This window comes from Argiope bruennichi, chromosome 7 (genome assembly GCF_947563725.1).
Source record: "Argiope bruennichi chromosome 7, qqArgBrue1.1, whole genome shotgun sequence".
NCBI classification, from domain to species: domain Eukaryota; kingdom Metazoa; phylum Arthropoda; class Arachnida; order Araneae; family Araneidae; genus Argiope; species Argiope bruennichi.
Window position 1 is genome coordinate 70,759,574 of NC_079157.1, and position 12,172 is coordinate 70,771,745.

Consider the following 12,172-nt stretch of genomic DNA (forward strand, 5'->3'; position numbering starts at 1 on the left):
CGCCGGCAGATTTGCTATATAAAATATAGATATGAATTAAATTCAATTTCTTTAAAGGACTGATTTGTGAAAGATGGGATTTCATGACTACAATTGCAGTTCTGTGTCAAAATTTAGGTCCAATCGGTCGGGAAAAAAGGGCGTTCAAAATACACATCGGTTTTCTGGTTCTTGTGTATTAACCACATCCCAACGAATTATCATCTAAAAAAAATCGTCAAAAATCCCACTTCATCCCAAAAATCAACTATTTGTAACTATGGTTACAATAAAAAAAATACATTTATTAGATATTTGGATGAAAGTTTCAGGGAAATCTCTCCAGCTGGTTTAAATAATATGAAGGTAGAAGAGTCAATTCCAAAACATTATCAAGCTATGATTTTTCGATAGAAAAGATTCGAATTTTTTTTTTATTTCCTAATGTTTATTATTTGTGTAATTTTAATTAATTAATTAATTTTAAAAATTTAATTACTTTTTATAAAATGAAATATTTTAAAATAAATATTAAGGCAATGAGACGATGATGTCTTAATTTTTAAGGTTTAATATATTGTGATACTTGTTTCAACGAGGATTTACCAACTACAACTTTATTACTTCAGGAACTTAGCATCTTTATATCGAAAGAGCATCTGAGATTTGAATTTTGAATAAGGCACTTTTGACCAAACTTTTAAAAAGATGGCAATTCTATCTACGTTTAAGAAAGACGTAGAATACCAAGACGTTTAATTCTATCTAATTTTAACATTTTTTTTTTTTTTCATTCTTAATCCTTAAAATAATAATTTCTCATAATTCCTCCCTGCATTTTAAAAGAATCAATAAATGATTGAAATTCGGTCGATAGCTGGTTCCTACGAAAAAATTCAGGTCAAGATCTAAATTTCCGAAGGGCTATCAAATGGACAAAACAGGTAGCTACCTAGAGGTTCAGTAATAACTTTGACGGGTTTCAGACATTACTATTTTTTTTTTTTTTTCATTTTTTAGTACATTTCTATATTTTTCTACGATTTACAAAATCCGATATTCTAACAAATTCATATTAAAATCGTGGTGACCAGGGTGCACAATATCTCTGCATTAACATCAATGATTACATCGCGTATATTTTTACACTTTTGATATATTTTATCATATAGGTTTGCAAATTTTCGTTTTGTAAATAATTAGTTTTGAGATCTTTTTTTTGTTGTTGTTTATTTAGTGATGAGTTTCAGCTCTAAAATTTTGTAAATTTGTGTGTTCCTGCTGATATTATAATACGCATCAAAAATTAAAATATATTATGGATATAATTAAAATTCAACTGATATTAATGCTTTAGGATTTTACTTTTTTTAATGTTGTTCTTTTATTCTATTGAGCACCCTGATAGAAACATATTGCCGGCGTCCTTGCATAGGGGTAGAGCATCTCCGTCCCGGGTTCGAATCCCGGTTCGGGTATGGTTGTTCTTCATCTGTGTTCTATCTGTGAGGTGTATGAATGTGCCCCCCCCCGTAAAAAGGGGTTATGCAAGCGACTGTGTGAGTTTCATCTTCATATGAGCTAGAAGTCAGACTTCTGCCCTCGGGGCTCAGGGGTCTTTACCCTGAGAAGCTATTACACCCCCCTTCCATGGTAACGTGGACACGACATCATCATCATAGAAACTTATTTAATAAAAACATATCATTTTTAATTATATTGTTCAAAGAAGTTCAATCTGTTCATAACCATCAGCCATTAACGCATTTGATATACGAATTAGATGGAGCAATCCTTTTTCTTAAGCAATCAGTTACATTACATCAGCTACAAAAAACATAAAATAGTTATTCAAAATCAGAACTGGCCCAAGGAAGTTGCGAACAATGAGAGCGCATAAGACCCCGCTTTTCTGAGGGCCTCCCATTATCCATTGATTTTGGAAAAAGAAAACGCCTCTATTTTTTTAAATCCAAAATATGCATGCATCTCAACACTAGGTGTACCAGTAAATAATTCTTAATTTTTGCGCTTTATGGAGCAGGAAGCAAATGTTTGTTCACTATCACAACTATTAGTTAGTTACTAAGACGGCATTTTTCAAAATGCCGTTGATGTGCACATGATTTCAAGAATGTGTGATATTGGTATCAAGCATTATGGGAAGATGTCTTGTTTCAAACAAAATAAAGCGCATGTGCGGCCCGTACTGCTTTTCTTGTTAAATGAAAAGAACGCGAGTGTAAGCCTTCGTATCATTGGGGAAATTGCTGTGACAATGCCTAGAGCAAAACGTGAGCATATGCTGGTTTAGACCATTCAAAAATGATGATTCAACGCCTTTGCATTTTGTGGGATCAAAAGGGTGCGGTGTATGTACCAAGAGCTTCTAAAATCAGTTGAATCAATGCACACCGTTCGCTATCATCAACAACTCATTGATTGAATAGCATCCAGATTGGGCTGAAAGGCACGGACATGTGATTTTGCAGCAAGACAACACCTCATCCCTTACAGCAATAGATGTTAGAGACCGCTGCATTTTTCAGACTTGGCTTCTTCTGACTACCACTTGTTTCCATGGATTGCTCACAGATTTTTCCAGTAATTAAAAAGATATCGAAAAATGGCTTACTGACTCTCAAGATATGAACAATTTTTCTAAGAAGACATTCACTGTTTGAAAGAGAGACGAGCAAAATATATAGCAAGTAATGGCGTATACTTTGAATAAAGTAGTTATTACTTTTCTCCCAAGATACAGTTGCCTTCTTTGCGCATATTAACAATTATTAAGAGTCACTTCTGGTATTATCATTCGATTTTTGAGCATTTCAAGTCCATGCAGGGGGGCTTTGTAGCTTACGATATGAATGAAAATAATAGAAAATTACTTGGTATAAATCAGGTAATCAAGTAAATTATAAATTAAGACTGATAGTCTTCGGATATTTTATCTGTTGGATCGGTATTAAGGAAAAAATTTGATATTGTCAACGACTTTGCCATGTTATTTGTCGACTTTGCCATAAACCATGTTAGAAAGCGCAGCAAAAATTATTTATGCTTTTATCGCATTTTATAAACTCATAAATCAATCATATTTTTGTTTATTAATGATTATTTTTGTGACTGAAGTACTAACTTCAGTAACCTAATTATTTATTTATAATTTTCATACATTTTTTAAAGTTTTTACCACATTAGTTATACAAGTTCCACCAGGGCACATCTAAAAATATGGGTATTTGAAGCTTCCAGAACGGTGGTTGGTTTTTTTGCTATCTTGGTGGATGTAGTAGCAGGATCAAGTCACCTTTTGCAGATGATGGGACATGTCTCTTAACGGAGAGGTTATAGCATGGTCGGTGGTAGCCATTAGGACTCAACCATAGTTCCTGTCTATCTTATCGTGGCATTGTGATCGTTCAAGTTAACCGTATGCCTTCAGGTAGGTCGAAGTGGTTCAATTATGCTTACCAATTTGTGCAATGTAATAAATTACAAAATACAATAAGTTATTATGTGGTACAAAATTTATTTCGATGGGTTTGTCTGCTCAAAAAAAATTTATTTACTAAAATGAGGGAGGGAGAAGTGAATATATTCTGCAGACGTCTATTGAACGCCCAATTTATCTAAATCAGCAAACAAATTAAATTCTACCAACAAAAAAAAAAAAAAAAGGAAGCGGCGTAGTGATGATATGAGTTTCTTTCATCTTATTGTAATCAATGTATTGATGCCTGGCAAGCGGCATTTTTTTTTTTTTTTTTTTGCTACCACATTATATTTAGCTTTAAAATTAGCATAAAACGAAACGATATTCTGCCTATATGATACCCGAAACATTAACACTTCCCTGCCCATCCGTCGGTCACTACGCCACTGCACAGCGAATATTACTGGGAAATAAGATATTACGCCTTCAGCGATTTATGAGTTAAAACATGATTTTCATAAATAAATGCTTATTCAGAAAATGAGCAAATACGCGTTGAGTATAGATGTGTGTTTCCAGTTTAAGACATTAATGTTTTATTAATTTATTTTATTATTGGAAATGTACTTTTGAGAAAATTTATAAATAAATAACTCAATTAAAACCATATGATTTTAAAAGTTTAAAATTGGAATTCTAGTGCGGATTTGGAGATGAAATAAAACGTTGCATTCAGTTCAAGAAAAAGATTTCTTTTTTTAGGTTTTACATTGTTATAAAATGTATTTTTTAATTCTAAATTGGAACTTTAAAATCGAATTAAATCCATTATATAGTAAGGAATAATATAAATCGAATAGATCTATGGAAAAAAATTTAGCAATTGATTTTTTCAGAGCTATATATATATTATTATAAATAAAAGTCAATGCAGTTTATATGTTTCGCATATCCCTCTAAACAACTAGGCCGAATAGAAAGAAATTTTTCATATTTATTATATAAGATATGAGAAAGAATATTGTCAACTTTTCAAGCACAAAAATCAATTAAATATTCAATTAATAAAATTAACAAAAATTAATTTTGTTTTTCTTTGACTACTTTGGAGCTTTGAACGACTCTATCACTATTTATTTTTAATATGTCTTTTAAGAACGCTTTGTTATTATTGGTCTTACATTAGCGATTTAACCATGCTAAAACAAAACTTAAGTCAATCTCTCAAGCACAAGCAACTTCTCTTATACTTCAAGATTTGCGAACAAAATTTATATAATTAATATAACAAATATTAATAATTTAAGAAGAAAATTAGCAATCGGTGATTTTTAAAAATCATGTAATTCAAACTACTATTCTCATTTTAATTTTTAAAAAAACAGATAATAAAAATTCAGATTATAAAAGTATTTTGTATATTATAATATTTTTTATAAAAGTAGCTTGTACTTAAAAAAATATTTCAAATGAAAGGATTTTAATCCCGTGAAACATCAGGTATGTTTCATTTTCCTAACACTAAATTGGAACAAATATCTTCAAAAGTACCTTAAGTGGAACAGGTTTTAATTTCTCCCAGGGCACTTGTGATGGTCTCGACCCGTAAACAGGTCAGTCTTCTAGAAAACATTATGAGAAGGTCAAGGTCTAACTTAGATTTTGAAACACAGAATTTAATGATTCGGATAAAATGTTAAGGCCGAATTGAAAACGAAATGCAGCCTGAAGGCTAGAAGTCCGTGTTTTTATTGTTCTAGAAATATTATTGTTTATAAGTTGTTTACTGATTTTAATCTTATTATTTTTCTTTTACTATTAGTACTTTTTATATGATTATAAATTTTTTTGCAATCTACCACGATTGAAGATGGACGATGTGAATCTATTATGCGAAGCGGTCGCCTATGAATGTATAGATATCCCTCAGTAATTTCATATACTTAAATTTATTTTATTTACTGTCAATTTTTTCTTTCTTTTTTTTTTGCGTTGAAAACATGCATAATTTTATCCGTAGTTAAAGGATTAAAAATATATTTAGTTGCATTTTTGTTGATATCGTATCAAGCGCTATTATTTCATATATTTTTACTTTTTTTTTTCAAATGATGTTAATATCACACACTCAACAATAGCTGATCTCAAGTGATAATTGTAGCTTTTATCACATTATAAATTCTTCAAATTTTACTTACTAATACAGAAGAAGGAGAAATATTTCGATGGATATTTCATTACAATTGCATAGTAAATATTTTATTAAAACAAAGTATAAAAATATTTTCATTTTTGATTAACATTTAATGTTAATTAGGATTATTTAATGTTAGTAATATATGTGGATATATTACTAATTACGGTATGCACATTATCAGAAATTATAAAATAAGATAAAGAGTATAATCTTAATTTTGATGACTGACGCTGCAGTAAATTTTTGTGATTGTATAACAAATGGCCATTTTGATAATTTTTAATCAATCTCTCTGCGAATTCTTTTACTTTTTTAAAAAAAAATTTCTTAGCCAAATAGCAGCAATTCAAAATTAGAGAAGTATATTGTATGTAATCTTCTATAAAAAAAAACATGTAATTTTAAATGTCGTATTATAATATAACATAAACAAACTGTATAATAAATATAAAATGGGTCTCAAGGGAAAGAATTGGATTTTCAATACGTAACAATAATAATCTCATTTTTTAATAATAGTATAATTTTTTAAAGTTTATTGATAAAGTTGTTAGAATTCAAAAATGCGTTTCAAAAGTTTTATCGTAATTTATTTGTTATTCTCAATCGATTTGGATCATATTAAGACCCATGGAAACAGACATTGAAAATCCCGAGTTGAAGTACGAAAGCAAATATAATTGTTGGCATTACAGCGAAAGTATTTTAAACATCAATGACTATTAACTAAATCAAATCTAAATAAATATGAAGACGTCCTTTATCAATTATTGGGATCGATAATGTCTATTAATAGTTAATCATAATCACTGGACATATAATCCCTCAAAAATAGGAAGAATGCTTCGAAAATTTATTCAATTTCTGACGAATATGACATTCAGAAATCTTGGATATAAGAATAAAGCGTTGGAATTTTGAATATTTAATCACACAAGGGGGGCAATCGCATCAAAATGATCTATCAGATAATTCTTCAAGTTTCAAAAATGTACTCCGATTCTATCGATACCTACATGTCTAAATTCAAACCTTTATATATAATATTTACATCAAATACAAATTTAGATTTGATGGCAACTATTTTAATATTTAGATAGTTATTCCATACCCGTTCACTAAGGATACTGATTTCTAATGGTTCGATGTGGTGAACTTTTAAACCAAAATACACATTTACAGAGCCCATATTGTTTTAAGTGTATAGGCTTCATTTACCAATGGCCAACTGGTTAGCGAGTCTCTTCTTGATGTTGTTAATCTTTCAAGCTAAAGTTTAATTTCTTAAAAACGTTACCAATGAACCTAGAAACTCCATGTTTTCTCATGGCCAATTTTAAGCGGCTAGATTCTAGAAGGACTCAAAGAAATTTTTAGATCTAACATAACACTGACTGTTTCTTATCTGGGTACTTTAAGGTAGTAATTAATTAGATTGAAGTCGGAACCCCCTATAGATTGAATACAAAAATATGTGTTTCGCTTTTTCTCACATACATACGTGCAGGCGGAACTGTAGATACAGTGGTTAGTAAACCCATAAAAGAAATCATATTCCATTTATAGTTCTGAAACGAAGCAAATTGCTACTTTTCCAGTAAATTTTCAATTTTCGAACCAGTCTCTTACTTTAATAATTTTTTTAAACAATTTGTGTCCTTTTTTTTTTTTATGAGAGCATCGAGACGGCTTTTGTGTAAAGTTACAAAGAGTACCACTAGCGACACATAACTTTAATCTTTGCATTCCAGCAGCAATAGCAACATTTAACAAAATTTTTAATGTAAATTTCCTAACTTAATTTTTAAAATTCTGTAATAAAAATATTAAGCTCTAGAATTTAATTCGAAACAAAATCTGCATATTTTAAATCGTCAGGGGAAAAGTTATCCATGTTTTCTTCACAAATACAGAAATGAAAAGGGAACAAATCAAGCAATATTCAATGGTAATAATTTGTAATTTTTGCCAACATTACAAATATTTACTTGAAGATTCATATATAAAACTTCGATACATGAAAGCATTGATTTAAGTGTTTATTAAGACAAGTATCAACGTTTTGCTTGAAAGAAATAATAACCCTTGCTCGGGAATGGAACTTAAAATTCAAATGAGGTCAGTTTTGAAAATAGTCTCTGCAATCAAGGAAAAGATTTAAGAATTTGCAAGAAAAGAGATGAAAAAAAAAAAAAAAAAAAAGTAGAAGATGTTGACCTAAGATTTTTTGTGTGTGGGGGAAGGGTAGCATAAACTTAGATTTTGACTCATGCTAGAATTTTAATTTAACCCTCTTGACTTATAACAATTATGACTCAGTCACGAGTATTTGTCGTGAATGGTTGCTTCATGATCACAAAATCAGAATTTGAACCAATATGAAGATTAAAAATTATTCCTATGGTTGCATTAGTAGTATCAAGTCGTGGATACGACATTTTCGACAGTACTTTAACTCTGTATATTCTTACAATGCTTATTATTATTAGAATTTCCCAATCAATAAATCAAAGTCTTATTTGGTTTATCATTCGCTACTTCAGAATAACACTTCAGCATACATAATGTGTAACAAAATTGTTCGAAATTTTGTAAACAATTTTGAATTCAGTGATCCAATTATTATTTCGAAATCTACAATATAGATACACTGAAGTCCTAAGGGAATGAAACTGTCATAGAAAATTTGAATATGAGATTTCTTCCACATCTATGGACAGTAGTGATATTAAAGATTGAATTTGCAACTGTCAATCAACAACTGATATGAAATTATTTTCACAGGTATTACTATCACAGGTAATAAAAAAATAGGATAAAAGACTATTTTCTCTAAATATTGCTTAAAAAACTGATGAAGAACATCAGAAATTTCAAATCAAATTAGTTTCTCTAGCACAGCAATTCTTAAAATATATTTCATCCAGCTACTCTCATTTGGAGGTAAATTTAAAGACCCATCTCCATCCAAAAAAAGTTCACAAAGTCAAAGTTAGTAATTTATATGAAAATATAAACCTTATTCATGATAAAAATAGGTGCTAAACACACAGAAAATTTTTATAAAATGTTTCACCCAAGATTATCTTAATTACTTTTGTTTCTATCAATCAAAGAACTTGAAAGAAAAAACCAATTAAGAGTACAATAAATTTTCTACATGACCTAACTTGGGCATTGATCCAAAGTTTAAAAATTCTTGCTTCATAGGATATAATGCATTTTTTTTAAAAACAAAAATTAAAAAAATATTTATTTGTACAATACAAATTAGCAACTAATGAAATAATTTCCTACTTGACAGCTGAATTTAATTAGTATGCAGCGTACATTAACTGTTTTTTAAACATTAAAATAATAACAATAATTCAAGAATAGAATTCAATTCACAACCTGATAAAATAAAGTTTTATTTCAACTATGTTCCAAGCTCTGAAGTCAATGAGTTCATTCCTTAAAAAATACTTTAGTTGAATCACATTCAAATATTAATCTGTACATTTTACATAAAAAAAATTTCATTAAAGTAGTCATCAATCAAATTTAAATCATTTTTAAAGTAATGGATCAAACAAATTCAGTATCAAAACAAGTCAAACACAAATAGAAAACACAATATGGAGAAAACAAATCTTCCAGCATTTATAGATGTACAATGAAAATGTTAAAATATCATTGATAATACATTTTTTAGTGCTAATCTGGCATAAAGAGAAGAAACTAACAAATATAAAACATCAAGAAACAAATTCAAAATACAGTGTTTCACACTTTAAAGAATCTTTTGTGACAATTCATTTTAGTTACATATATCATAAAACTTTGCATCACTCAAAATCCAAAATACATCCACAATGCAAACTAGTAAATAAATTAAATCTCCTTTATAAATTTTTTATTAATGTCAAAATACTTAATTTATTAAATTCAAATGTGCATATTTACACTGAAGATTTAAATAAGATAACTTTTCTTGGATATTACATAGACAAATTCATACAATAAATTAGAAAAATTTCAAAAAAATAAGATGCATTCTCCTGTAAATACGAAACAAATGATATACATATAAATTTCATATTTAAATAAATATTTTAAAATATTTTTATTGGAAATTTATTTGCCACCTACAAAATTTAAAATTTTATAAACGTGATAAATTTTGTGTTTAGAAAAATACTTTTGCCTATAACTAATTTTTATGTAGATTAATATGCATTAAATATTTATTTTTGTGATCATAATAGAGCATATGCTTATTGTAATTTGTACTTAATTTAAAATCTTTGTCATTTTAAGTAGAATGGATTTAATTTTAATTAAAATGTATAGTTATGCACATCATAAAATAATTTCAGTGAGGCTTAAAAATAATTTAATGATTTCAAAATTACACCGAGATGATTAGAAAATTATGTTAAATGCCAAATTATGTTATTCAGCAATGATTTGCTACTTAAAATTTCAGAAATAATACAAATATTAGATTAATCATTTATATCTAAAATTTCTATTTTGTATTATGGTGACTTTCGTAAATAATTTTTATACAAGTGACTCAAAATGTCAAAATTTTTAAAGTTTTGAAAAAAAAAAAAGGTAAGATAAATACAATAACAAATAAAATAATTATTTCCTAATATTCCATAATTTATATATTAAGATAATATTAGTTTAATGTTAAAACATTTGATTAGAAATATATTTTTAGAACTTTATATGTTTGTACTTAGATTGTCCAAATTTACTAGGATAGCTTTAGAAGAAATATTAAAACAATAAATAAATTCTATGTAAATTTTAGACAAAATCAATTTAGGAACTTTTTTTATTAACCTAATAACATTATATATAAAAAAAAATTCACAACAGAACTCTTAACTATTTTTACAGATCCCTGCCATCATATACAAGTATATATGCTGGTAATTTCATATAAAAGATAAATTACCAATTCAAGGAAGCCTAGAATCATTATTGGACTATTTTATAATTTAATACATAAATATTATTATTATATGGACATTTAGATACATTACAGAAAAGTGAATATTAACTTTTCAAGTAACTGAAAAATATTTGTAAAAAGAAAAATATGGAATGAAACAATTTTAATTACAACTCAGCAAAAAAGAAGTCTGATTAATTTTCTTTTATAAAAGTATTTGAAAAATAATGGCAACATTTCAAAAAACATGTACATAATGTTATTTCTTTGAGAAACCTATCAGGGTATGTAAATGTTACAAGGGAAACAATTTTAGATATTCTGTACAACATATATACAAATTTATACAAAAATTTCATTCTACCAATAAATTATTATACATCTACTTAAGGTACTTATCTTTGGCATTCATTTTCTTCATCTTTGACAATAGAAAAAGCATTTAAAAATTATTCACACACTGTATACAACTGAAAAAGAAATTAACTAAAAAAATCAATTAGAAGATTTGCTACCCTTCTTGGGCTTGGTTTTTACAGAATTCTGTTGCTTCAATCCATATTTGGCAAGTTTCTTGAAGCACTGAAAGAAAAACAAAATATAAAAATGAGAAGACGTATTTACCAAAATCAAACATATCATAATGCTAAAGAAATACAAATTCACATGACTTTCACTAATGATCTATATAATGAATCTCTATGCTCAAAAAAATTATTACATTATTAAAGAAAAGGCACTTTTACAATTTTTAATTAAATGCCCATCAAAATGTTTTATGTATGTAACAAAAGACAATCTGTATTAACAAATCAGGAAAAGTTAAATTGTTTGCTCCAATTATCTCCAGTAAATAAGTCTAAATTTCAACCCATTTTATTTTAAAGCAATAGTTATATGGAATTAAATTTAAAGTATGAATATCAATATTTTGAGAAAGAAAAATGTACTTATGGGAAAAAGTGTCAACTATGATTAAATTCCAAGACGATTAGGAGAGTGAGGGGGATGAACCACATAATTAAACAAATATATAAATTTATCCTAAATGTTTGAGATAATAAAAATAGTGTAGAATTATTACATAAAAGAAAATTAATTGTTTAAGAATGATAACATGTAATTCTTTTATGCCAAAATTCATGTTTTTTCAGAAAAGTGTCACATCTGTAAAATGCATGGAAACATAATTTGAATTGTTTCAAATTCTTACATGTATAAAAACATACCAAGATGATAAATTTCTAATCCAATGAATTTAAGTAAAATTGATAACAAATTTTATTGCAATGCTATTCCCACAATACTAATTTATGTACTTAATAGTAATTTATGCAATATAAATTCTATTATATGATATTGACTTCTTAGTAAACAGTACAACAGTTTTAGTAGAGTAGATTCGCAAAGATTAGAATCAGGTTTTTTTTGTAATTAATAAGAACTTGACAAAGAAAATTTTAAATTTGCAATTCAAGCTTCTATCAAGAAATAATGATAAAAAAATTTCCTTACAAAAAAAAAGAAGCTTTGTGTGATTCTTAATAAAAATAAATGAATGATTTCAGATCACCAAATAATTTTAAGGCTGCTTTATTTAATCCCC

The 12,172-nt window shown here is 27.6% G+C and overlaps 1 protein-coding gene across 1 annotated transcript in view; it reads right to left on the reverse strand.

Annotated features, from left to right (window-relative positions):
• Positions 1-9,008: 9,008 nt before the first annotated feature.
• Positions 9,009-12,172, reverse strand: part of LOC129975785 (dual specificity testis-specific protein kinase 2-like) — a 133,359-nt gene continuing 130,195 nt past the window's right edge. Inside the window, exon 12 of the mRNA XM_056089005.1 lies at positions 9,009-11,148. The gene's annotated coding sequence lies outside the window, so the exon portion shown is untranslated. The remainder of the gene's footprint in view (positions 11,149-12,172) is intronic.